Here is a 27,189-nt window from a genome sequence, read left to right as displayed (position 1 = left end):
GGTCCGATGCTGAAAACACCTAGACCTCTTTGGGCTCCCACCTGACTACACTTTTATATGACACACAAGATAAAATGATACATATCCTAGACATTAACCCTTTCATGCCTGCAGACATCCAATACACATAACTCTGATTCATTTCACATACAAGACAGTGCACGAGACAAACATAAAACATGTATTTTAGGGTGCTGGAGGAGACCCTTAACTCTGGGCCACTACATACTGTAATAACTTTCATATCTTCTATGTTGTGTCCGTGACTAGAAAAGTGCTCCGCCACAGGTAATTCTCTTTTTCTGTGTTTAATCGTGTGGCGATGAGATCTCATCCTGGCTTTCAGTTTTTGTTCTGTTTCTCCGACATAAAGACCCCCAACAGGACATTTACTGTACAGGATCAGGTACACAACATCAGACATGGAATATGTGAATGTCCCCGGGATCTTATAGTCCTGCTGTGTGTTGGGGATCCGTATCCTGTCCGCAGTCAGTATATGTGAGCAGGTCTTACAGCTCCTTACATTGCAGGGATAAGATCCTTTTTGTGTGTCAGAGGGTAATGCACTCCTGATTATAAAGTTCTGCAAAATTGGGGGTTGCCTGTAACACAGAAGAGGAGGGTCTGGGAATATGGTTTTCAGACGGTCATCCTGGTGTAGGGTATTATGGAGTTTATTTGCGGTTTTCCTTAGTATCTCTAGATTTGAATTATAGGTCACTACTAGAGGTACACAATTGTTTCCTTCCTTCTCTGTGTATTGGAGTAGTTGATTTCTGGGTATCCTGGTGGCTCCGGTGATTTGGTCATCAAATGAGGTGGGATAGTAGCCCTGATTTAAAAATGTCCTTTTGTACTGTAATAGAGGTCAAGATGGCAAACAACCGAATACCTCTGTAAGGAGGTAGTGTTGTCGCACCCCCTCTTGCAATGCTTGCAGCCGCTATCTAGCACATTTCTGGAGCTGCGGCATGTACCTCTGCCCCCTCCAGTCCAGTACCCTTCCTGGAAGGAAAGTGGGGTGACAGGAGAGCCACGGCTGGGGAGGGGAGACAGAGAGAGTGTCCAAGGCATCATGTTACAAGCGCCGGACAGTGCCATTTTGTAGAAGACTACTGGAGGCTGTGTGAGGAGAGGGGTGCCACCCTTGTAGTGATGAGGGCGGTGATAGGGCTAGCATGTCATCACCCAGATAAATGCTCCCTCCATAGGAAATAGTCAAGGGCTAATCTCTCCCCCAGCACACAGGTCAAGAAAAGTCACTAGCAGCCTTAAAAGATTATAAATGAACTTGTAGCTGCATCATAGAGAGCTAAGCAGCAGGGAGGCGGGTGATTGCACCTACGTTACAGATAGTCCGCTAGGCTGTGGAGCTTCAAAAGTATAGATGAGAGAGACGGTCTGAGTTATATGCAGACCTTTTGCACCTACGATGCATTAGATCGTGAAGATACCGTGATGCCACAGACCTTTAGAAACATGAGGATAGCATGAAGGGCGACAACAGAGATGCCTTGATGGTAGTATGGGTCAAAGCGCATTGCCAGTCCGAGAATGAGACATATTGTCAGCGTGACTTCCAGCTAAAGTGTTATTGAGCCAGTGTAGAGCAACTGGTAAAGAGCGCGCATGTAATGAGTGATAAGTGATTGATTATTATGAAGCAACATTTAAGTATACTTACCCTCCAATGGAGCGGGGTGTTATTTATACTGTTCCGGTTTAGTAAGGTTATCTTTATAAAATAACAGCCTGAACCTGCATCACACCACCACCTGCTTCCGCCTGCACCTTCACATGCAGGACATTTATTGGTTACGTGTGATGATCTTGCAAAATAAGATGGGTTTCACCTTTTCTTTGGTTGTTTTCCTTTATTAATCCTCAGTTATCGTAACAGTCTGTTATGCAGTTTTTTGAGTCAAAGACAGGAGCGAGTTCAGAAGGAAATACAAATACGCCAAATGTTCCTTCAGCTATGACATTTGCTGCTCATGCTTGATCTGTATCTAGGCTTATAGTCCAACATACTTGACTTTCCTGGGGTCTTCTGGAGCTACGAAGGGTGTTACATCTTATTTATATAGACAGATGCTTTCTTACTATTTACAGAAATTACCAATAAAGGTAAAAGAAAAATGGCAATAAGATTTTGGTCATATTACTGAAGATAAATGGGTCACACTGTTGCGTATGATTTCAATGATAACTCTATCTGAGGCTTGATTCAGACGAACGTATATCGGCTGGGTTTTCACGAAAACCCAGCCGATATACGTCGTCTCTCTCTGCAGTGGGAGGAGGCTGGAAGAGCCAGGAGCAGTGCTCTGAGTTCCCACCCCCTCTCTGCCTCCTCTCCACCCCCTCTCCGACCTTCTGCACTATTTGCAATGAGGAGAGGCAGGATGGGGCGGGGCTAATTCTCAGAACTTAGCCCCTCCCCGTCCCGCCTCCTTTCATTGCAAATAGTGCAGAGGGGCGGAGAGGGGGTGGAGAGGAGGCAGAGAGGGGGTGGGAGCTCAGTTACTGCTCCTGGCTCTTACATCCCCCCCCCTGCAGATGAGGACACCGTATATCGGCTCAGCGTGAAAACCCAGCCGATATACGGTCGTCTGAATCCACCCTGAAAGTCAGAAATTGTATTAGGTGCATAGAGTTTATTGTACTCCATTACTCAATTAAAGATGTTTAACATGGGTTTTAGATTAAACTCAGACTGTCTGAAATGTTACATGGACGGTGCAGATTTAATGCAGTCCGGGATTGTGTAACATTGTGTACATTTTGGAATGGGGTACTGGAGATAATTACTAAAATATATCTAGTTAAGGCTGCATTCACACGAACGTATATCGGCTCGGTTTTCACGCCGAGCCGATATACGTCGTCCTCATCTACAGGGGGGGAGGATGGAAGAGCCAGGAGCAGGAACTGAGCTCCCGCCCCCTCTTTGCCTCCTCTCCGCCCCCCTACACTATTTGCAATGGGGGCAGGCGGGAGGTAGGCGGGCTGATTCTCGGAACTTAGCCCCGCCCCCACCCCACCTCCTTTCATTGCAAATAGTGCAGAGGGGCGGAGAGGAGGCAGAGAGGGGGTGGGAGCTCAGTTCCTGCTCCTGGCTCTTCCATCCCCCCCCCTGCAGATGAGGACGACATATATCGGCTCGGTGTGAAAACCAAACCGATATACGATCGTGTGAATGCAGCCTAATATTGGTCTTAGTCCCAGAACTTGTATATTGGACATCGTTGATTGGTTTGATGGGCATACTCTTCTGGGAATTCAGAGAGCATTGTACCAGAAGTAGAAGCGGATTACTGCCCATTGGATGCAGCCTGCCCCCAACAGTAGGAGATTTTGTCATAAAGTTAGGAGAGGTTATATCTTTGGAAAGGCGAATTTATAAAAATAGAGGCTGATTGACGAGGTTGGAGGAAACTTGGGGAAGATGGGCTGATATATATAATGGTTGGTTCATACTGAGTGCTGGTTGCATTGGGGTATCGTAGAAAAGCTGGTAGGATTTGGAGGGGGTGAGGAAGAGAAGTGAGAAGGGGGAGAAGAGGGAGTTTTTTTTTTTGTTTTTTTTTTTATATGTATCTAAATATTTTATTTTGCTTGCGTTTTTTTGTTTAGGGGGATTATGATTTGCTTAAATATAATTATGATTGATTGTATTTTGGGAATGGTATGTTTTATCTATATCATATTTATGCATGTCTAAAAGTCATGAAATTAAGGGCTAATTTTATTCAAAAATATAACTTCAATAAAAATAATCTGATAAAAAAACAAATATGCCAAAAAGCACTTCTGGTGCATTTCAACGGAAAAACTGCATAAAAAATTCCCTGGATATTTGAAATAACAATTTCGGCTCTGCTACATCTGTAAATCCCCTGCTTCGAACTCTCACTCAGCAGATTTATGTTTTTCACATCTTTCATTATGCAGAAACACGAGGGTGCCAGATATTCCCAGAAATACATTTACAACGCCATCCTCCCAGTCAATCACCGGAGAGCACAGGCAGCACATGAGCATCCTAATACAAACTACAACTCCCAGCAGGCTTTGCACACAACCACTCCCCAGCTAAGATCGTCCCTGCTGGAATATCTAGATGAGAAGAACAAGCAGCAACCGGGGCTACAAGTGCTGAGAGCTGCGATCCGCTCAGGGCTGGGACAGGGAGAAGAAGCAACTGTAAGTACTAAAGGCTCTTAAAGAGAATTGTTACATTGTTGCGATGAGTGTTATATTGTATATTAGACAATTTGTCATCTTTATGCCTTTAAAGTCCAATAGTCATCGGACACTCCTGTGCATGCTCACTATGTATATGCCCCTGTCCTTTTACATATGTGCTATTATATACCATGTACTCTATATTAATTCCAGTTTCTATAGACTTTTATGGACCGTCCGTAATAAGAACCCCAAAGGCTAATATTGCACATTACTTTTGGCTGCGTGCGTCCTATTACTACAACATGGATGTATTTCTATAGGGCTGAATATTAGCCTTTTGTCTATCTGCGATGCAGATTTAATTAGAGACGATTCACGGCATTACTGTATTTCTGCTGCTGAAGCATCAGCGCTTTCCCTCGGGATTATCAAATTTCCTTGGAGAATCCTCAGTATCTCCGGGTTACAATACCAGCGCCACACATTCCTATTTATCGTCTGCTTGCAACCTACTAATCTATGTAGTTCTCATTCTTCTCTCCCCCGGGGACTGTGCGGACAGTGCGCTCTGCTCATGTTCATTACTCACCATAATGTCGGGTTTTTTTCCTTTTATATATGGACATTGCTCTAAGTGGCGGCTTTAAACAGCCGCCATTGATCTGATTTATGAAGGTTAAATGTGGCCTGACTTCCAGATCCTTCTTTTTCCGTCATTGTTTCTATGTTGGTTATGGATTTGGAAGGACTGTATGATTAATAAGCGACTGGCGGAGGATGCATGAAGGAAGGCTGATATCGTACTTGTATGGCATGTTGTCGGAACCAACTTCGGAAGTTTTAGGAAACTGTCCTTTCGTACTTCTCTCAAGGCATCGAGAACTCTGCGAATAGAAGTGTTGTTCTGAGGAAGCCCTGTATTGTTACTAAGGGTGTATTCACACGAACGAGTTGCGTCCGATTGCGTTATGAACAGAACTTGCAGAACACCTATATTTAAATACTTTGAGTCACATTAGTGATTTTTCTCATGGACCGATGGTCTAATATAGAAGAGCTAATGCACGTCTTATTTTGGGGAAATTCTATTCAAGAATCGCCCATTATTTTCTATGGGTGGAAAAAAAAGAATGACATCACACTCGAATGTGATTTTCATGCATGTGAAAAGCGCATGTACGGTGATGCTTTTTGTTTTGCAAAACGCATCGCACGTGCAGGCAAAAATTGCATGTTTGCAAGTGCAATATTGGTCCAAGTTCCTTGGACTCACATTGCGCTCGCCCGTGTGAATTCACCCTTAGAGTAGCATGCGCTTTTAACTTTCATTCGTTTCTGCAGTGTAACCAGTATTGGATAACAAAAAGGGCAAAAGCGGCAATTGCCCTGGCAGTTCCACCATCCAATTGCCTCCAACCCCATAAGGCATGCTAAAGAATAGGAATGCTGAAGCATCTTTCTCTAAGATTCTGCGTTGCTCAGGTCCTCTGTTCCTCCTGCAAGTGTTCAAGCTTATGGACAACTAGATGTTACCATTTCTTTTGTTACTGGGTGTGTCCCTACACTCTCTGACAATGTGAGCACTGAGTGTATAGACAAGTCCTATTGACAAGGGAAATGGTATTAAATCGCCACTTTCTTCATACATTTCCAGGAAGGATAACAGAGGAACAGCCCATAGCAGAGTTCTAAGAAAAGAAGTTCCAGTATTTTTATTTTATGGTGAATGCAGGTATTTACTAACACAAACGGGTTAGCTAACAGGTCCTCTTTAAGATGTAACTCTAACCTTATGAATGTGGTAAGGCTTTTACTAATATCTATTATTAAGGGTCAGGGCTCCATTCTGCTGAATAGCAATGCTAACTACAGGACCCCCAGGGGGCCTTTATGATCAGTGTCAGCCTTAGGTTAGATGGCAACCAGTGCAGAAATCTTCTCTCTATCTCATTATAAGAAAAAATATACATATTGAACTGATAGGCAATCTGTGTATATTCTGATTGTGCATAAAGCAGCAAAATGGCAGCATACCCACACCAGAATAGATCAGTAAGTAAATGCTGTACCAGAACCAAGCTCATAACATAAATACTGTACCAGAACCATGCTCAGTAAATGCTTATAGCACCAGACCTAAGACCATACCATCAATACAGCACCAGAGCCAAGCTAATAACAAGAATATAGCTATAGTATCAAGTTTAGTACACAAATACAACGCAAGCCAAGCTCTATACATAAATATGGAACCAGAACCAAGATCATGCCATAAAGCACCAAAACCAGGCTCATACCATAAATACAGTCCTGGAACCAAATTAAGTACATACATATAGCACAAAATAAGCTCCATACATAAATATAGCACCAGAACCAAGCTCAATACAGTATGTATATATAATTCTAAAACTATATAAAATACAAAACCAGAACTGTGCTTAGTACATAAATACAGTACCAGAACAAAGCTCATATTATGAATGCAGTTGCAGAACTAAGCAATTTTGTTGCAAGGGTATCGATGGGCTGGCAGCTGCATCTTGGAACATCAGAGGGGAGGAGGCAGAGCCAGGAGGAGGATGCATGTAGCTCCACAAGACACTGCAGCACAAAGGAAAGAGACCATCTGAATCAGTAGACCTAAGGTGAGGGATTGCCCTCAGCCTACATCCTCCTGATGTCTTTCCAAGCTGGTGGCTGGCACACACAGGTCGTGAGTAGCCTTAGGCCTCCCTCACGCAGACTTTTTTTTGTACAGCGATTAGCGCTGCCCTTTCAGTGCTGCGGTAAACGCTGTACAATGCTCCCATTTATTTCAATGGAGCTGCTCACACAAGCGCCAAACTGCAGCTTCTTCAACAGCGATGCATGTTCTATCTTTGGCCGTTTTCAGCCCTGCTTCGTCTATTGAAATGAATGGGCAGTGGTTTTAGCGTTTCTGAAAACGGGGCACAACTTGGTACCATGTCTTTAGCAGCACTAAATGCAAGCGCTAGCTGCACTACCTAAAGAAAAAAAAAGAATATTCACTTAGCTGTCGCCGTTGTGGTCCCCGCCGCTGTTCTCCGGAGCTCCGGGCAGGCAGCTGGGCACTGTCAAGCCGACAAAGCATCTATTGCTAGTGATAGGGATTGAAATCCCTGCCTCCTATCGAGAGATTGCTCTGATTGGTTCAGGAAAGCCGATGCACCCAATCGGAGCCGGCGCTCGATGCGCCAATCACAGCCATTCAATGAACAATCTCTTGCTGGAGGCGGGGTCTTCAAACCCCGTCACTAGCAAAAGATCCTCTGTCGGCAATGACAAGTGCCGGGAGCTCCAGAGAACAGCGGCAGGACCTGGATGGCGCCAGTTAGGTGAGTATTGATTTTTGGTTTTTAGCATTCTTGGCTGCATTGTCAGCTATGCTGAAAACGCACCCAAACCTTTGTCAAAAATGCATGACAACGCTGCTAAAACTGCAGTACATACGGCGCTGAAAAACGCTGCGTTTCTGCAAACACCTGTGTGAAGGAGGCCAAAGGCCAGCCATGTATGTTACACATACAGGGTGCACACAGCAATACCTATCCAGGGGCAAAAGATATCTTTCCAGCATAGCATGAGGGGATGTGTGCAGAGCTTCTTGTTTTTAGAGCTAAAATAACAAAAATGAATCCATTTAAGACAAATTAGCATTAGAAACAAAATAACTTCTGACTCTAAAGGATAAAAAAACAAATACAAAAAATGTCCAAAATGACCAGTGTTAGCGGCTTTGAAAAGATGTACATGGTTCTTTTAGGGTCACCGGTTTATGGTCACTAATATTAGTCTCTCCAGTTCATCAACATCACAAGGTGCTGCTGGATTTCCATTATAGACAGCAGTCAGGAGATGACCCCACAGAAAGAAATACTTAGGTATTTCAGTCTATAGTAATAGATCACAGACTGAACGTGAGTCAACAATATGATGCAGCAGCAAAAAAGGTAAACACAACTGATGTTTTAAGAGATGGTATGTATTAAGAGAAGCATAGAGTCTAAATCCCGTGAGGTAATTATTCCCCTCTAATTTCCTCAGTCAGACCTCATCTGGAATACTGTGTCCAGTTTTGGGCACCCCACTTTAAAAAAGACATAGAAAAACTGGAGCAAGTTCAGAGAAGAGTTACCAAGATGGTGAGCGGTCTACAAATCATGTCCTATGAGGAACAGTTAAAGGATCTGAGAATATTTAACTTGCAAAAAAAAAGGCTGAGAGGAGACTTAATAGCTGTCTACAAATATCTGAAGGGCTGTCACAGTGCAGAGGGATCAGCCCTATTCTCATTTGTATAAGGAAAGACTAGAAGCAACGGGATGAAACTCAGGGGGAGGAGAAATGGATTAGATATTAGAATAAACTTTCCGACAGTGAGGATGATCAATGAGTGGAACAGGTTGCCATGGGAGGAAGTCTTCAAACAAAGGCTGGACAAATATCTGTCTGGGATGATTTAGGGAATCCTGCACTGAGCAGGGAGGTGGACCAGATGACCCTGGAGGTCCCTTCCAACTCTACCATTCTATTCTAAGTCTGTAGAACATGGTGGCCAAGGAACACTGCCTTTTTGTCCAAACTTGCAGGTTCCAAACCTAGCTGCAAGCCACTGACACACATCTCTTCGGGAATGAGGTGGAGCACCAACGTGCTGCTACCAAACCTGTAGGCTTTGCAGCTTCAGCTCATGTGTTTCATCCTGTTTCCACGTAAAGGATTTCACGCTGTACTCTACATATCACCTAGCAGCTTGCACCATGTTGTAGAGACACTGGCATCACGTGTTGCAATATGATTCACCAAGATTTCTTACATGATTTGCCTCCTGGCCTTATGTTAAAAAATGTGCCTATTGCTGCTGATTTACTCATCAGAGGAGCCTTTAGTGGACTGAATTATTTTATTTCACTGATTGCATTAATTCATTCCTGGTATTTTGTAATTGCCACCAATGAATAAATGTATTTTTATGCTGATTCATCTTAAATTGATTTCCTTCGATTATTTTAGTGCTGGAATGATAAGCTCTGCACACGTTCACTTGTGCATTGCTGGAAAGATCTCTTTTCTTGCCCCTGGATAGGTATTTCTGAGTGGTAGTAGTAATTTATTGCAAATTGTCAGCTTGCACCTGTAATTGAAACTTGAACAATGTCAAGTCCAAGTGCAGCCTGGTAATTAGCGATAAACCATGAGCATTACCTGTGCTAGCTAATGCTCGTGTAATAGCACTCTTGAAGAACAAAAAACCTGCATGGTGGCAGTTATCAGGTCTTATTGCCGGAATTAGCCAAAAACTAATGCTGGGAATAAAGTAGAGGTGGAACAACCTCCAGAATCTGGATATTGCAGTGCGATGACATAAAGAAGAGGGCCCCATTCTAGTTTTGCTCTGGGGTCTCTTTGTTTTATGCTGATCTGAGATAAGAAAATTAGATTTTGAGCCCCACTGAGAACAGGGATTGATGATAATTTACACTGACATGCCAAAAGTCATGGGACAGGAACTAATATCCGATAGCCTGGTGAAGTGCAGTAACTCAACATGGCATCAATTCCATAAGTGGACAGAAGACATATGAAAGATTGTTGAGCCATGCCATCTGGCTAGCCACCAAAAGCTCCACGGTATTTGTAGGTGTAGGATTTTTGGTTTGAGTGGACCTCTCTTTATTACGTTCCATAAATGTTCAGTTGGGCTCATGGCTGGTGAATGTGCAGGACACCACCATTCATAGGAATTCTTCAGAGTGCTCCTTGAAACAATTCTGGACAACTTGGATTCATGGGCGCTATGCATTATCCTTCTTGGAATATCCTATCATTGTGAAGGTACAGTTAGGTAGACCGGTGGACCCAACCCATGCCGTGAGAACACACCCCACACCAGTATGGAACCATCATCAGCCTGCACAGTTTTGACAACTGGGGTCCATGGCTTTACGGGATCTGCACCACAGACAAACTCTATCAGCCCAAAACAATTGGTAATGTTACTCTTCGCACCACGGCACACGTTGCTAGTCCTCTAGGGTCCAGTTAACAACCTCAAGAGCCAAGGTGAGGAGCTGTGTTTGGTGTTGTGCTGATAACAGAGGTGCTCTGGTGGGTCTTACTGAGTACCGTCAATAATAACGCAGGCAAAGAATGGGAAATGTTAGCGATTCTTAGTGATATCTGTAATGTAACAGGGTCTCTTTACCAAGGATATGCTAGCTGCTGATATGTGGGTTGCAGGCCTGCATAACTCCCTAGTGTCTCTTTATGTGTATGCACATTTGGCTTTAAATGAGGCCCAACCTCACTTACAACCTCAACCTGTCTGGTGAATAGGATGATGATGCTCCTAAAGTCGGTGGTGATATCCAGTGGCGAAAGCTGGAGAATAGCATGCCCTTCTCCGAAGCAGTCCTCTTATGTCCTACTGCAGTTCTGCCCTCTCTGCATTACTCACTGGTCGCAGCTATTGTTCCCAGACTGCCCTCTACAGTACGTCTGCTTCCTTCAGCCAAAACACAGTCCAATCTGATAGGATGCTCTCACACTGCACGAGCCTCCTCTTCTACGTGCCGTGCTCTTCTTCTCCCATCATAACCCAGGAGCTCCCGCCCATCCTGGGGGCGGAACTTCGTTTAGGCGCCAAAAACATTCTCTTGTGGGAATAACTGTTCACCCATCTGTAGATATTAGCAGGGGCACGTGAATTTTTGATAACGCTCTCACGTGGATCCCCTTACAGTGATATAACATCTTTTTATCTGCGTTACATTGCCATGTGACAGACTTGTCACATTTTCCTTCTCGTTGCCATGTTGTGACATCCTTTGGTACAGTATGATAATTGTGACTGTTTTATTTCTAGTTTTAGCTGACAGCTGTGGCGTTTTCCCTATTGCAATTTGGCATCGTGATTCAATTATTATAGTATAGAGTGTAAGCTGCAGATGTAGCAGAGCTGATTGTGTGAATTAACCCTTAGTGGCTGCACTGTTCATCTATTATGAGGAGGGTAATGTGTAATTAATACAGAGACCTATTTCATATGCAATGAATGGTACTTCTGACCCAAACGAGCCCTGCTACATCTTGTTGTTAGACTCCATTCAGACGACGATGTGCGACTCGCAGCTATCTGTGTGCCGTCCGATATTGACAGACACTGCATATTGTATGTGTGATTCTCATCCATGAAACCAAACAAGAATGGGACATGCAGCGAGCTCTTTCATATGAACCATTGGATTGTGCAAAGGAACATTCACGTGAATATCCTCATGGGCTGTTATGGGACCGTGTGCAGCCTGTCAAATACACGGCGCACATATACGACCGCCTGAATGAGCGCTTCTAGTCAATGATTATTGTCACTCCCACTTTCACTTTTCCTATATATCATTCCCAAGGCCTGTAGTACACAAGCCTATGCATATTTGTGTGTGCTTTTGCGCTGTGTGTTTGCAGAATGTTTGTTGCGTTTTTGCGTGTGCTTCGGTGTATCTTACTGTACTTTTGTGTGCGCAAAAAAACACGCACCAATGCTCGCAGCCATTAAAATGGCCAATTAGTTTAATGAGTTAGATTCATGCTGTTCCTGTGCAAATGAGCATGATGCTGCGGGATTATTTTGCGCAATGCAAGTGCGCAAGTAAAATAGGCGCTTGTGAATTTATCCACTGAAATCAATGGGTTTTATTTTCTGTGCCACAGACCTAAGGCCGGCTTAACGCAGATGTAAGAGTATTTGCGCGTATATTTGTACTATGTATTTACGTGATGGGTGTCACATTTTTTGTGCATGTGTACGTATTTTACTGTATTTTTTGCGTGTGCATGCCCTGTATATTTGCATACGCAAAAAAACATGCATGCATTCTCCCATTGATTTTAATAGGCAATTAAGTTTAATTAGTTTAATATGTGCTATTTTTGTACACACGAAAATAGGGTGTGCTGCGGATTATTTTGCACAAACGAAATGTTCATGCAAAATACGCTCATTTGACCAATGGGTTGTATTTATTGCGTATTGCGTGCACAAAATTTTCACACAATATGCAACGAAAAATACGCCCATGTGAATAAGCCCTTAGTCTGTAGCCAAATGGGTTCTATACATTTCAAAGTGTATGGATGACTGTTGCTTGTGCGCTTTTACATGGAGCGTTTATTGTTCACTTGTTTTCTAATATCTAATCTGTGTCTCCTCCCTTTCAGTTTCATCCCATTGCTTCTAGTCTTTCCTTGTGCAAATGAGAATATGGCTGATCCCTCTGCAGTGTGACAGCCCTTCAGATATTTGTAGATCGCTATTAAGTCTCTTCTTAGTCTTCTCTTTTGCAAACTAAACATTCCCAGATCCTTTAACTGTTCCTCATAGGACATGATTTGCAGACCACTCACCATCTTGGTAACTCTTCTCTGAACTTGCTCCAGTTTGTCTATGTCTTTTTTTTAAAGTGGGGTGCCCAGAACTGGACACAGTATTCCAGATGAGGTCTGACTAAGGAAGAGTAGAGGGTGATAATTACCTCACGTGATCTAGACTCTATGCTTCTCTTAATACCTCCCAGAATTGTGTTTGCCTTTTTGGCTGCTGCATCACATTGTTGACTCATGTTCAGTCTATGATCTATTAGTAAACCCAAGTCTTTTTCACATGTGCTGCTGCGTAGCCCAATTCCTCCCATTGTGTATATGCTTTTTTCATTTTTCTTGCCCAGATGTAGGACTTTGCATTTCTCCTTGTTAAATACCATTCTGTTAGTCGCTGCCCACTCTTCAAGCTTGTCTTGATCTTTTTGAATTTGCTCCCTCTCTTCTCTATTATTAGCTATTCTACCTAGCAAATTTGATCAGTTTCCCCTCAATTCCCTTCTCCAGATAATTTATAAAAATGTTGAACACTGGGCCTAGGACAGAGCCTTGTGGTACCCCACTTGACACATTCTTCCACTTGGATGTGCAGTCATTTATGACCACACTTTGAGTAGGATTACTCAGCCAGTTGAAGAAAGTGATAGTCATGTGACTTACTGAAAAAAGTGAGTCATGTGACTTACTGCTGCCAGGAGGAATGAAACGGGTGGCATATGTCGGAAGAGTCGCCAATTAATGAAAATGTATAATTTCAGTACAAGAGTACTGTCGCTTTAAAAAAAGAAATTATGCTACCAATTTAATACACAATGTTTAACCACTTTACACTCCATCACATACAGTTTCATCATGGAGGTTCGGGGGTTTGTATGGAACGAGATCAATTGTAAGCCATACAATGTGGGTGTTGGCTGTTTTTGGCAGCTGACACCTGCCTGCAACAGCTGCAATCAGCACTCATGCAGATCGTGGCTGTTAACCTCAATTCTGCCAGCTGCATTTAAATGCCCCATTGAAGTTCAGGGGTCCTGAATGCAGGGTGACTTCTGAAGACTCCCAGGGCTGCCATTGCAGATTGCCTATCAAGTCATGCATATGGTGTGGCTTGGTAGACTGCCTTTCAGAACGTGGTAGAATGTAATACTATGAGCAAAAAATCACAAGTTCAAGTACCCTATGGGAACTTAAAAAAAATTAAAAATGAGTAAAGAGTCATAAAAGTTTAAAAAAAAAACGTTTTCCCATATTCATAATAAAATTAATAAATAAATTTAAATAATAAAAATAAAAAAAAGCATATTTGGTATTGCTGTGTCCATAAAGGTATCAAAGTAATGCATTATTTTTCCTGCTCAGTGAACAATGTTAGAAAAAAAATAAAACAGAATTGCATTTTTTTGGTCACGCCGTCTCCAAGGAAAAATGTAATTAAAAGCAATCAAAAAGTTGTATGTATTCCAAAATGGTACTAATATAAATTACCGGAATTTCTGCAAAAACGAGCCCTCACACAACTATGTTGACAGAAAAAAAAGTTATGGCTGTCAGTAGATGGCAGCAGAAAATAATTAAATTTTTTTCCAAAGGTATTTTTTTTTATTAAACGGCAAAGGTCAAAGAAAACAGTTTCCAAATCATTTTAAAGTACCAATTTTCCTATTATAAATTCACGTCAGGGCTTCTTCAGATGACGTATATCGGCCGTGTATTCACACCGGCCGATATACGTCGTCCCTCTCTGCAGGGGGAGGAGGCTAGAAGAGCCTGGAGCAGTGCACTGAGCTCCTGCCCCCTCTCCGCCCCTCTGTACTATTTGCAATGAGGGGAGGCGGGATGAGGGCGGAGCTAATATAATGTAGTAACATTATATACTCGGAAATGAGAGATTAACATGAGATCATAATCAAGTAGTTCTTTAACATCGGAAAAACATTTCTGGAACATAGGGAGGGGGGTATAAGGTTTGAATTCAGATTGGCTCCTGAGGCATACATCATACATCAAAGGTATTTTATTTTTTAAAAGTTTTTTTTTTTCGCTGCACTACTGAATTTTGTGCCGTAGTAGTCGTACTGACTCATAGAATAAAGTTATCAGGTCCATTTTGCTGCGGTTTCTACACCTTAGACTCCCCCCCCCCCCCCAAAAAAAAAAGATGTCGGAATGACACTTTTTTCCCATTTCACTCCACTTTGAATTTTTAAACATTTTTCACTACATTATATGGTACACTACATAGTACCACTGAGAAATATAACTTGTCTCGCAAAAAAATAAGCCCTCAAACACTTACATTGATGGATAAATAAAAGAATTATGATTTTTTGAAAGTGAGGAGGAAAGTGAGTGGGGAGGAAAAACTGAAAATAAGGGAAAAAAGGCTGCGTCCTTAAAGGGGTTGTCCCGCGGCAGCAAGTGGGTCTATACACTTCTGTATGGCCATATTAATGCACTTTGTAATGTACATTGTGCATTAATTATGAGCCATACAGAAGTTATAAGAAGTTTTTCACTTACCTGCTCCGTTGCTAGCGTCCTCGTTCCCATGGAGCCGACTAATTTTCGCCATCTAATGGCCAAATTAGCCGCGCTTGCGCAGTCCGGGTCTTCTTCTGTTCTCAATGGGGCTCCGTGTAGCTCCGTGTAGCTCCGCCCCGTCACGTGCCGATTCCAGCCAATCAGGAGGCTGGAATCGGCAATGGACCGCACAGAAGAGCTGCGGTCCACGGAGGGAGAAGATGCCGGCGGCCATCTTCACCGGTAAGTATAGAAGTCACCAGAGCGCGGGGATTCAGGTAAGCGCTGTGCTGTTTGTTTTTTTTTTAAGTCCCTGCATCGGGGTTGTCTCGCGCCGAACGGGGGGGGGGGGGGGGGGGTTGAAAAAAAAAAAAACCTGTTTCGGCGCGGGACAACCCCTTTAAGGGGTTAAAGTACATGAGCCCCCTGCGGAGTCATATATGTCTATTACACACATCTTCATAAAACTTAATTTTATAAAATGGTCCGCCTCTGCCTCTGTCTGTCATCACCGCGCCATCTTGAACCTAGGCACGTACTACCAGGCTGTTACTAAAACGCCGCATTGCAGTCTCTCACCGGACCAAAGTCAGCCAAAGACCATGGCAGCGAGTGTCCCCTTGAAGACCAGCAGGGACTGCTCAGTCACAGATCACTTGCACACATATGTGTTTTCTGGGAACCAATGAGGGTTACATGGTAGAGCAAAATGTTCATAAGAAGGCAGGAGCCAAACAGTGTTAGCTGAACAAGCGCACACCTCCCTGCAAAGTTGTTGACTAGCCATTGAAAGGCAACAATTATGTATCTACACCAAGTGATAACTATTCAACCAGTGACTATTTTTAGGTGAGCTGAAAACTAAGCGACTAGTGAACAAATTCTTGTTCGTCACCCGATTGGTGAATGTGTTTACACGGAACAGCTGTCCCTTACATACACTCTATCAAGCGACCATTTAGATGATAGTTGTCCTATGTAAAGCCACCTATAAGTCCCACACATAGCCTAAAACTGGATCGCCCCTCTTCTCTCAACTTTTACTTCCCCTCCGTCTCCCTTCTTGAGTTCTTTGAGGTCACCTATGAAGTTTCTGAACATCTACAGAGAGTCGTCGGGCAGAGAAAGGGAGAACTACAGGATACTGGAAGGTGGTGAAGAGGCCTGGAAAGGCTGACACCAACAAGCCACTTCACATTGAGATATAAATGAAGACAAGGATAACTAGGACTTCTCCTCAAGGGCACTTTTCGTGGAGCAATTGACCGTCAACAGGGCATTGAGCAACAAATCGTTTACTTGTCGGAGTCGCTTGGTTTTTAGTTTTCCTTAAATTCTCGATTGGCCCATGTGAACAGGAGTCGCTCAATGTTTGAGCGACTCCTGTTTACTATCAATGTAGGCGGACGGGCCAGAAGGTTTCCTGGCCGCTCCGCCGCCATTTACTGAATGACTATCACTTCTGTGTAAAGCATAGGAGCGATAGTCAGGCGGCAGTCCATGGGACGGCTATCAGGCACTTATGCGCCCAACAGTTTTCCTATGTGAAGGGACCTTTAGCTCCTTAGACATATGAACTGAATAAATGGCTTAACAATAGAGTTGACTAATAGAGTCCTGACCCAGCTATATCTGGGATGTCACATTTATCTTACTCGTGTCAGTTTTCATATTTTTATGTATCAGTAACATAGGAGAGAAACATTTCTCAAAGCTTTACTCTATAGATGGTTTGCATTTAATTGGAACAGTAAATGCCCGGAAGGTCAAACTTGTCTCCATTCTTTGGTAATAAAGGGTCATGAAACCAGAGAAACTTCAGGGAGGAGAGGTGGAAAAAAAGCCTTAAAGTATATAATAAAGTAATAGGAAAAAAGAATGGACTGGGTGAAGGTACTGTACAAGATGACCTTATTAATGCGTTTATGGCAGGCCTTCTTACAAAGAAATGTTTGAAGTTTTTCACAACCAAAGAGCTACTGCACGTTTTTTGGATTTTTTGGATTTCATATTTCATGCAACATTTTATTTTAGTAGTTTCTTCTTTCCATGCATGGCCGGTCTTAGCTATGTACAACACATGTAATCCCACAAGGCGCTAGCCACCAGACTGTAGGGTGGGCACCAGGTGGATTTAGGCTGGGGGCAAGTGCCTCCTTAAGGTTGGCCCAGCCAGATGATCTTCACCTTTCATGTAGCAACATCTTGTGTAGCTACATGAATCATGCTCCTCCTGGCTCTGTCCCCTCAAATATTCTGAGGAACCGCTGTCAGCGCATCAGTGCCTCCGCAACAGAATCGCTTAGTACTGCCACTGTAATTATGTTATGAGCTTGGTTCTGGTATGGTATTTATGTATTGAGATTGGTTTGGCTGTGTCTACATTGTGAGTTTACTTCTGGGGCTGTATTTATGCACTGAGCTTGATTTTAGTGTTAAATATAGCACCAGAACCAATCTCAGTACATAAATATATGTGCTGAGCCTGGTTATGGGACTTTATGTATTTCCTGATGGTTATGGAGCTATATTTATGTTTTGAACTTGATTCTTGGGCTGTCTTTATGTGTTGAATCTGGATCTGGAGCTCTTTCTATGTGCTGGGCCTGGCCCTGGAGCTTTATCTATGTGCTCAGCACATAAATACAGCACAATAAACAGTCATAACAAAGCCCTTTAACAAGACTCAGCACATAGCTGTGAACCATGGCTCCTGGGACTGTATCTATGTGGTGAGTCTAGTTCTTGGGTTGTATCTATATTATGACTTTGGGCTGCAGCTATGTGCTGAGTCTTGTTAAAGGGCTTTGTTATGACTGTTTCTTGTGCTGTATTTATGTGCTGAGCTTGTCTCTGGTACAGTATTTATTCACTAAGCTACTCTTGTGTGAGTATGCTACTATCTTGCTGTTTTCTGTGCAAGAACAATGCAGGCAGACTGACCTATCGGTGCAATATGTGTTTTGTTTTTTTTACAATGGGGGTGGGAGAGTGTAAACTTCTGCACATATAACATAAAGCCAGCACTGTTTCCTTGTAAGTGTTAATTTCTGCAGCATCCAGTGATTTAATATTCTACATATCAGTTGGAAAAGGAAAGAAATTTGGCATGCCAACGCAAGAATGAGATATTATTATGCATTACGAGATCAAAGGCATAGAATAAAGCCATTGAGGGGGAGTTCCCCGCTCTACAGGGTGCAGGCGAGGATTTACCCTCGGTGAAGTCACACATTAAGATACATTGGACATGAAAATTAAAATAAATGAAAAAATGATAATGATAAAGTGGGTTTAGGCTGCAGCTTCACAGGAACATCTGCTGTGCGTGGAAATATGATTCACATAGTAACACTGCATTCTGTCACAGCCTGTTTCTTGCACACTTTGGGAGAAATAGGTGATTAGTTTACCTTAGCCTTTTTCCTAAATACATTGGGCCACATTTACTAACCCAGTGTTAATACTTAGACAATATTTAGGTAAGTTTGATCAGTGTAAAGATGCATCAAAGTGATCACAGTAGGTAATGATTAGAGATGAGCGAGCACCAAAATGCTCGGGTGCTCGTTACTCGGGACGAATTTATCGCGATGCTCGAGCGTTCGTTTCGAGTAACGAACCCCATTGAAGTCAATGGGCGACCGGAGCATTTTTGTATTTCGCCGATGCTCGCTAAGGTTTTTTATGTGTGAAAATCTAGGCAATTCAAGAAAGTGATGGGAACGACACAGCAACGGATAGGGCAGGCGAGGGGCTACATGTTGGGCTGCATCTCAAGTTCACAGGTCCCACTATTAAGCCACAATACCGGCAAGAGTGCCCCCCCCCCCCCCCTCCCAACAACTTTTACTTCTGAAAAGCCCTCATTAGCATGGCATACCTTAGCTAAGCACCACACTAGCTACAACAAAGCACAATCACTGCCTGCATGACACTCCGCTGCCACTTCTCCTGGGTTACATGCTGCCCAACCCCCCTCCCCCCTGCACGACACAGTGTCCACAGCGCACACCAAACTGTCCCTGCGCAGCCTTCAGCTGCCCTCATGCCACACCACCCTCATGTCTATTTATAAGTGCATCTGCCATGAGGAGGAACTGCAGGCACACACTGCAGAGGGTTGGCACGGCTAGGCAGCGACCCTCTTTAAAAGTGGTGGGGCGATAGCCCACAATGCTGTACAGAAGCAATGAGAAATCCAATCCTGTGCCACCTCCATCAGGAGCTGCACACGTGGGCATAGCAATGGGGAACCTATGTGCCACACACTATTCATTCTGTCAAGGTGTCTGTATGCCCCAGTCAGACTGGTAATATGTACCTTAACAGTAACCGTGTTGGTGGTAATGTGGTGGTGACTGCGGACCTAGTAGCACGGTTGTATTTTGTTGGTTTTCGGAATGCGGCCAGGATTAAGTGGGCCGTGGCGGGGGGATGGTGGGGGGGCTCTCTTGTTGTGTCGGTAAAGGTGAAATTCTTGGACTGCCACCAGACGAACCAATGCAAAGGCATTTGCCAAGAATGTTTTCATTGTTGGAGGAGGAGGAGGATGTTTTTGAGGCACTACGTGTCCTCTCCACGTGTCCGTGGTTATATGCACCTTAACAGTAACCGCGTTGGTGGGAAATGGCCTCGCCGCCATCATGTCTTTGGGAAGCCTCTGTTTCCACACCCCAGAGACATACCATTAGCAGCGGTATAGGCAGAGCCCAGAATTCGTAACATTTCAGCCGTAGCATTAGGACAGGCCCCACTAACATATTACTAGCAGCATTATAGGGGGAGCACAGTATTAGTTCCATTTCAGTAATAGTAGCACTCAAGACAGGCCCCAGTAACAATTCCGAAGCAGCAGTATAGGAAGAGCATAGTCTAAGTTCCATTTAAGTAATAGTAGCAGCCTATACAGGCCCCAGGAACAATTCCGAAGCAGCAGTATAGTGGGAGCGCAGTCTTAGTTCCATTTCAGTAGCTGCAGTATAGCCAAGGCCCAAGTTACATTTATGTAGCTAAAGTGTAGGCCAACCACACACACCTTTCTGTACCATGAGTGCAGGCGAAGAACATAGAAATTGCTATGATTACACTGTAGGTGAGGGCCCCAAAAAATTGGTGTACCAACAGTACTAATGTACCTCAGTAAAAATTGGCCATGCCCAACCAAGATGGCAGGTGAAACCCATTAATCGCTTTGGTTAATGGGGCTTAAGTGGTAACTAGGCCTGGATGCAGCCCAGTTTAACGAAAAATTGGTTCAAGTTAAAGTTCCAACGCTTTTAAGAGCATTGAAACGTATAAAAATTTTTTAGAAAAATTATATGAGTGAGCCTTGTGGCCCTAAGAAAAATTGCCCGTTCAGCGTGATTACGTGAGGTTTCAGGAGGAGGAGCAGGAGGAGGAGGAGGAATATTATACACAGATTGATGAAGCAGAAATGTCCCCGTTTTGGATGGTGAGAGAGAACTATGCTTCCATCCGCGGGTGCAGCCTACGTATTGCTTAGGTATCGCTGCTGTCCGCTGGTGGAGAAGAGAAGTCTGGGGAAATCCAGGCTTTGTTCATCTTGATGAGTGTTAGCCTGTCGGCACTGTCGGTTGACAGGCGGGTACGCTTATCTGTGATGATTCCCCCAGCCGCACTAAACACCCTCTCCGACAAGACGCTAGCCGCAGGACAAGCAAGCACCTCCAGGGCATACAGCGCTAGTTCAGGCCACGTGTCCAGCTTCGACACCCAGTAGTTGTAGGTGGCAGAGGCGTCACGGAGGACGGTCGTGCAATCGGCTACGTACTCCCTCACCATCCTTTTACAGTGCTCCCGCCGACTCAGCCTTGACTGGGGAGCAGTGACACAGTCTTGCTGGGGAGCCATAAAGCTGTCCAGGCCCTTAAAGACTGTTGCACTGCCTGGGCTGTACATGCTGCTCGATCTCCGCACCTCCCCTGCTACCTGGCCCTCGGAACTGCGCCTTCTGCCACTAGCGCTGTCGGGTGGGAATTTTACCATCAGCTTGTCCGCAAGGGTCCTGTGGTATAGCAACACTCTCGAACCCCTTTCCTCTTCGGGAATGAGAGTGGGAAGGTTCTCCTTATAGCGTGGGTCGAGCAGTGTGTACACCCAGTAATCCGTAGTGGCCAGAATGCGTGTAACGCGAGGGTCACGAGAAAGGCATCCTAACATGAAGTCAGCCATGTGTGCCAGGGTACCTGTACGCAACACATGGCTGTCTTCACTAGGAAGATCACTTTCAGGATCCTCCTCCTCCTCCTCCTCCTCCTCCTCAGGCCATACACGCTGAAATGATGACAGGCAAGCAGCATGGGTACCGTCAGCAGTGGGCCAAGCTGTCTCTTCCCCCTCCTCCTCCTCATCCTCCTCATGCTCCTCCTCCTCCTCCTCCTGAACGCGCTGAGATATAGACAGGAGGGTGCTCTGACTATCCAGCGACATACTGTCTTCCCCCGGCTCTGTTTCCGAGCGCAAAGCGGCTGCCTTTATGGTTTGCAGGGAACTTCTCAAGATGCATAGCAGAGGAATAGTGACGCTAATGATTGCAGCATCGCCGCTCACCACCTAGGTAGACTGCTCAAAGTTTCGAAGGACCTGGCAGATGTCTGCCAACCAGGCCCACTCTTCTGAAAAGAATTGAGGAGGCTGACTCCCACTGCGCCGCCCATGTTGGAGTTGGTATTCCACTATAGCTCTGCGCTGCTCATAGAGCCTAGCCAACATGTGGAGCGTAGAGTTCCACCGTGTGGGCACGTCGCACAGCAGTCGGTGTACTGGCAGATTAAACCGATGTTGCAGGGTGCGCAGGGTGGCAGCGTCCGTGTGGGACTTGCGGAAATGTGCGCAGAGCCGGCGTACCTTTACGAGCAGGTCTGACAAGCGTGGGTAGCTTTTCAGAAAGCGCTGAACCACCAAATTAAAGACATGGGGCAGGCATGGCACGTGCGTGAGGCTGCCGAGCTGCAGAGCCGCCACCAGGTTACGGCCGTTGTCACACACGACCATGCCCGGTTGGAGGCTCAGCGGCGCAAGCCAACGGTCGGTCTGCTCTGTCAGACCCTGCAGCAGTTCGTGGGCCGTGTGCCTCCTATCTCCTAAGCTGAGTAGTTTCAGCACGGCCTGCTGACGCTTGCCCACCGCTGTGCTGCCACGCCGCGCGACACCGACTGCTGGCGACGTCCTGCTGCTGCTGACACATCTAGAATGCGAGACAGAGGTTGAGGAGGAGGAGGAGGAGGAGGGTGCTTTAGTGGAGGAAGCATACACCGCCGAACATACCACCACCGAGCTGGGGCCCGCAATTCTGGGGGTGGGTAGGACGTGAGCGGTCCCAGGCTCTGACTCTGTCCCAGCCTCCACTAAATTCACCCAATGTGCCGTCAGGGAGATGTAGTGGCCCTGCCCGCCTGTGCTTGTCCACGTGTTTGTAGTTAAGTGGACCTTGCCACTAACCGCATTGGTGAGGGCGCGTACAATGTTGCGGGAGACGTGGTCGTGCAGGGCTGGGACGGCACATCGGGAAAAGTAGTGGCGACTGGGAACTGAGTAGCGCGGGGCCGCCGCCGCCATCATAGCTTTGAAAGCCTCCGTTTCCACAACCCTATATGGCAGCATCTCAAGGCTGATAAATTTGGCTATGTGGACGGTTAACGATTGAGCGTGCGGGTGCGTGGCGGCGTACTTGCGCTTGCGCTCCAACACTTGCGCTAGCAATGGCTGGATTGTGCAGTGCGAGACATTGGTGGATGGGGCCGAGGACAGCGGAGGTGAGGGTGTGGGTGCAGGCCAGGAGACGGTAGTGCCTGTGTCCTGAGAGGGGGGTTGTATCTCAGTGGCAGGTTGGGGCGCAGGGGGAGAGGCAGCGGTGCAAACCGGAGGCGGTGAACGGCCTTCATCCCACCTTGTGGGGTGCTTGGCCATCATATGTCTGCGCATGCTGGTGGTGGTGAGGCTGTTGGTGGTGGCTCCCCGGCTGATCTTGGCGCAACAAAGGTTGCACACCACTGTTCGTCGGTCGTCAGACCTTAGAGCACCTCGGCCTCTGCAGGGTGGCATGGCGCGAGGGTGCGCTTTGGGAAACAGTTGGTGGATTATTCGGTCTGGCCCTGCCTCCACCCCTGGCCACCGCACTGCCTCTTGCAACCTGCCCTGCTGCTGCCCTTGCCTGCCCCTCTGAAGACCTGTCCTGAGTAGGCGTTGCACACCAGGTGGGGTCAGTCACCTCATCGTCCTGCTGCTCTTCCTCCGAATCCTCTGTGCGCTCCTCCCTCGGACTTACTGCCCTTACTACTACCTCACTGCAAGACAACTGTGTCTCATCGTCATCGTCCTCCTCACCCACTGAAAGGTCTTGAGACAGTTGCCGGAAGTCCCCAGCCTCATCCCCCGGACCCTGGGAACTTTCCAATAGTTGTGCATCAGTGACGATAAACTCCTCTGGTGGGAGAGGAACCACTGCTGCCCAATCTGAGCAGGGGCCCGAGAACAGTTCCTGGGAGTCTTCCCGCTCCTGAGCATGTGTCATTGTAGTGGAGTGAGGAGGCTGGGAGGAAGGAGGAGCAGCAGACAGAGGATTCGGATTTGCAGCACTGGACGGCGCAGAACTCTGGGTGGATGATAGCTTGCTCGAAGCACTTTCTGCCATCCACGACAGGACCTGCTCATACTGCTCATTTTCTAATAAAGGTCTCCCGCGTGGACCCATTAATTGGGCGATGAATGTGGGGACGCCAGAAACGTGCCTCTCTCCTAATCGCGCAGCAGTCGGCTGCGACACACCTGGATCAGGAGCTCGGCCTGTGCCCACACCCTCACTTGGGCCTACGCGTCCTCGGACGCGTCCACGTCCTCTAGGCCTACCCCTACCCCTCAGCATGCTGTATTACCAGTGATTTCCAAGCCAGGAAAGAAATTGGCGCAAGCCTGCAGCCAAAATAGAATTTTTTCCCTTATTTTTCAAAGGACAAGCCACACTGCGTGTATTCAATGAATACTACTAAGTTTAATAACTGTGTTGTGGCCCTGCAAATGTGTCACAGACCTGCAGTGATGCAAAGTTATTCGCTACAGCAGATCAGGGATTTCCCATGCAGGAAAAAAATTGGCGCAAGCCTGCAGTAAAACGTAGCTGGCTGCGTCTGATTTTTTTTAACGTTCTGCACGCAGCACACACGTACCCAGAGCCCTGAGGACTGTCAGAGGCAGGCGAAATAGAATTTTTTCCCTTGTTTTTCAAAGGAAAAGCCACACTGCGTCTATTCAATGAATAATGTATGTCTTCTGGCCCTGCCTACACAATTCTATCCCTGTAGTATTAATGCCGGGTGCAATGGTCTGCACAGCCGGTTTTGAGAAAAAAGAAAAAAAATGCAACACTGCTAACAGCAGCCTGGACAGTACTGCACACGGATAGATGTGGCCCTAGAAAGGACCGTTGGGGTTCTTGAAGCCTACACTCACTGCTAACACTCTCCCTGCCTAACCACCACTTCTGTCCCTATTGCAGGGCGCAATGCTCTGCAGATCCAATTTTGAAAAAGAAAATACAGTGCTAACACAGTGCTGCACACTATTAGATGTGGCCCTGAGAAGGACCGTTGGGGTTCTTGAAGCCTACACTAACTCCTAACGCTCTCCCTACAGCAGCTCCAGCACGATAGCACTTTCCCTCAGCTAACTCACAAGGCATCTGAGCCGAGCCGCGGGAGGGGCCGATTTTTATACTCGGGTGACATCAGATCTCCCCAGCCACTCACAGCAGGGGGGTGGTATAGGGCTTGAACGTCACAGGGGGAAGTTGTAATGCCTTCCCTGTCTTTCAATTGGCCAGAAAAGCGCGCTAACGTCTCAGAGAGGAAACTGAAAGTAACCAGAACATCGCGTGGTACTCGTTACGAGTACCGAGCATCCCGAACACGCTAATATTCGCCCGAGTATCAAGCTCGGACGAGTACGTTCGCTCATCTCTAGTAATGATGGATGATAAATTTGGCACCAAAATTTGGTGCACTTCATGACCCTTCCCACACAAAGGGCCTAAAACACATTATAAATGTGGTGCATGGCATGTATGTATCAAGGCACTGCCAGTCACTCTCTGGGCAAGGGGGACCAGGGTGACATCACAACGTCCAGAGTGACATCAGCCCGCCTATCAATGATGCTTCTTATGGTATTTAAACCAATCCCCCACTCTTGACAGTGCCAGTTATACTATCTGTCTCCTTATGTAGTCAGGTTTGGTCAGTGGTCAGCTTCCTGTAGTTTCTGGTTCGGTTCCCCTATTGCGCTCTGACCTCAGACCTTACCACATACAAGCAATGAGGTCGCCCTTTTCAGGGTGGGTGCTCTGCTTCATGGTGGATCGAAAAGACGAATTAAGAAGTTAATGAGATTCTGTCACCACGTTCATGCTGACCAGATCCCGGGCAGTATTAAGCCGGGACAGGTATGCTTACTACCCCCATGTATGTTTTATTCTAATAAGCTATGACGTTTCAGAATAAACACACTTTGAAGTTAGCTTCAGAACTCAGCTCAGAGTCACAGAGGTGGGCCGCTCCAGCCTCTCCCTGCTTGCAGCATGTAGATGGACAGCTGTTTGGTACTGTTGTGTCTTGTCTCCACCAGAGTTATGGGTGGAGACATGGGCTGGGCTGCTGGAGCTAGAGAGAACGCCCACAGCTCCGGATTGGCTGCTGGAGACACACACCTGCACCGAGCTGAGGACATTTAGCAGAAGTCTCTGGCCCCGCTTCTCTGGCCCCCACTCTGCTAACCTCTGGCAAATATGTATGCTGCTGTAGCATTGTTCTTTCCCCCTCTTCTGGCTACTGTCACTGTCGCACCTGCTTTCCCTTCTCCCCTCCTGGCTCCTGCGCTGACCACAGTCACCCCCACGGACTTCCATATAGGCTGTAATTCGTGCTGCCGTAGTCTTTTTCCACCTGAAGGCGGCCACGTGCTGTCTCTCTCTTCCCATCCTTCCCCACCGTCTATCACATCTCGCAGTCGGGCAGTGCCTAGCAGCGGTAAAAAGTTGCCCCTAGCTGGGAGCAGCCTCGCCCGCAGTGGCAGCCAGCCGGTCATCCGGCCTCTTAGTATATCAGCAGTTGAGAACCGATCAGGAGAAATTACACAGTACAGAGGTCAATGAACAAGGGTCCAGGTGCACCAATCACACATCAATGGCCCATTTATAGCCAGTTTCCTATCTTAGTTAATGCTGATTAGATCTGGAATAATGGGGCACAGGAAATTGTATAATAATAATGAGAAGAAAACTAGTTTTTAATGACAGTTACATTTTAATTACTCAGATACACTCCATTGCATTTATATTGTTCTCATCTCAATTGAATGGCATTACTACAGAGAATAAAAAGTATTTCATGAGTAAACAAACATTTAAATGGAAAACAATGTCTCCATTAAAAGTCGATTTTGTTCCGTTATTTTGCAAGAAAATTCTATTTGTTAATTAAAAAATTAATGAAAAATCCAACGCTTCCTGCACTCCGAGATGTTTGTAATAGATTTCATTGTGTCATTTCTCATCGAATGCGGAGTTCTGGATATTATGAGTTTTTTTAATGTTGGTATTCTCGATGGAGCAAAAATAATCAAACAACTATGTGATAATTCCAGGAATATAGTCCATAGTTGTATAGTAAATAATGTCACTCATTGCTTCAATATTTCCGGAAAATGTATTTTTTTTATATCCGGTTTTAATCATAAACATAATTTTAAAAATGATAATCCATAAATCCTCCATGAACATACTGTAATATTGCAGTTTGCACACTGGCACTAGAGGAATTCTAATGGCCTGATATGGTATCTAATGTTTTCAGCTTTTTTGTGTAGACTAGGACAGGGTCACCAGAGCCATTTCATCATCATTAAAAGATGAGGGATTTAATAACATATGGCAACTCTGTTGTACAGCACTGCTGGAGGACTAGATAAAGAGGGATAACACTATACACACAGATAAAACTCTGTATGCAGCTCCCCTGCTGATACCTATTCTCTGGGGGAAGGGATCTATACTCTATTCCT

The 27,189-nt window shown here is 45.5% G+C and overlaps 1 protein-coding gene across 1 annotated transcript in view; it reads left to right on the top strand.

Annotated features, from left to right (window-relative positions):
• Positions 1 to 4,120: 4,120 nt before the first annotated feature.
• Positions 4,121 to 27,189, top strand: part of TMEM74 (transmembrane protein 74) — an 86,059-nt gene continuing 62,990 nt past the window's right edge. Inside the window, exon 1 of the mRNA XM_066578986.1 lies at positions 4,121 to 4,209. The gene's annotated coding sequence lies outside the window, so the exon portion shown is untranslated. The remainder of the gene's footprint in view (positions 4,210 to 27,189) is intronic.

This window comes from Eleutherodactylus coqui, chromosome 9 (assembly GCF_035609145.1).
Source record: "Eleutherodactylus coqui strain aEleCoq1 chromosome 9, aEleCoq1.hap1, whole genome shotgun sequence".
NCBI classification, from domain to species: domain Eukaryota; kingdom Metazoa; phylum Chordata; class Amphibia; order Anura; family Eleutherodactylidae; genus Eleutherodactylus; species Eleutherodactylus coqui.
Note: the sequence above shows the minus strand (reverse complement) of the source record. Positions and strands in the feature narration are given on the sequence as shown.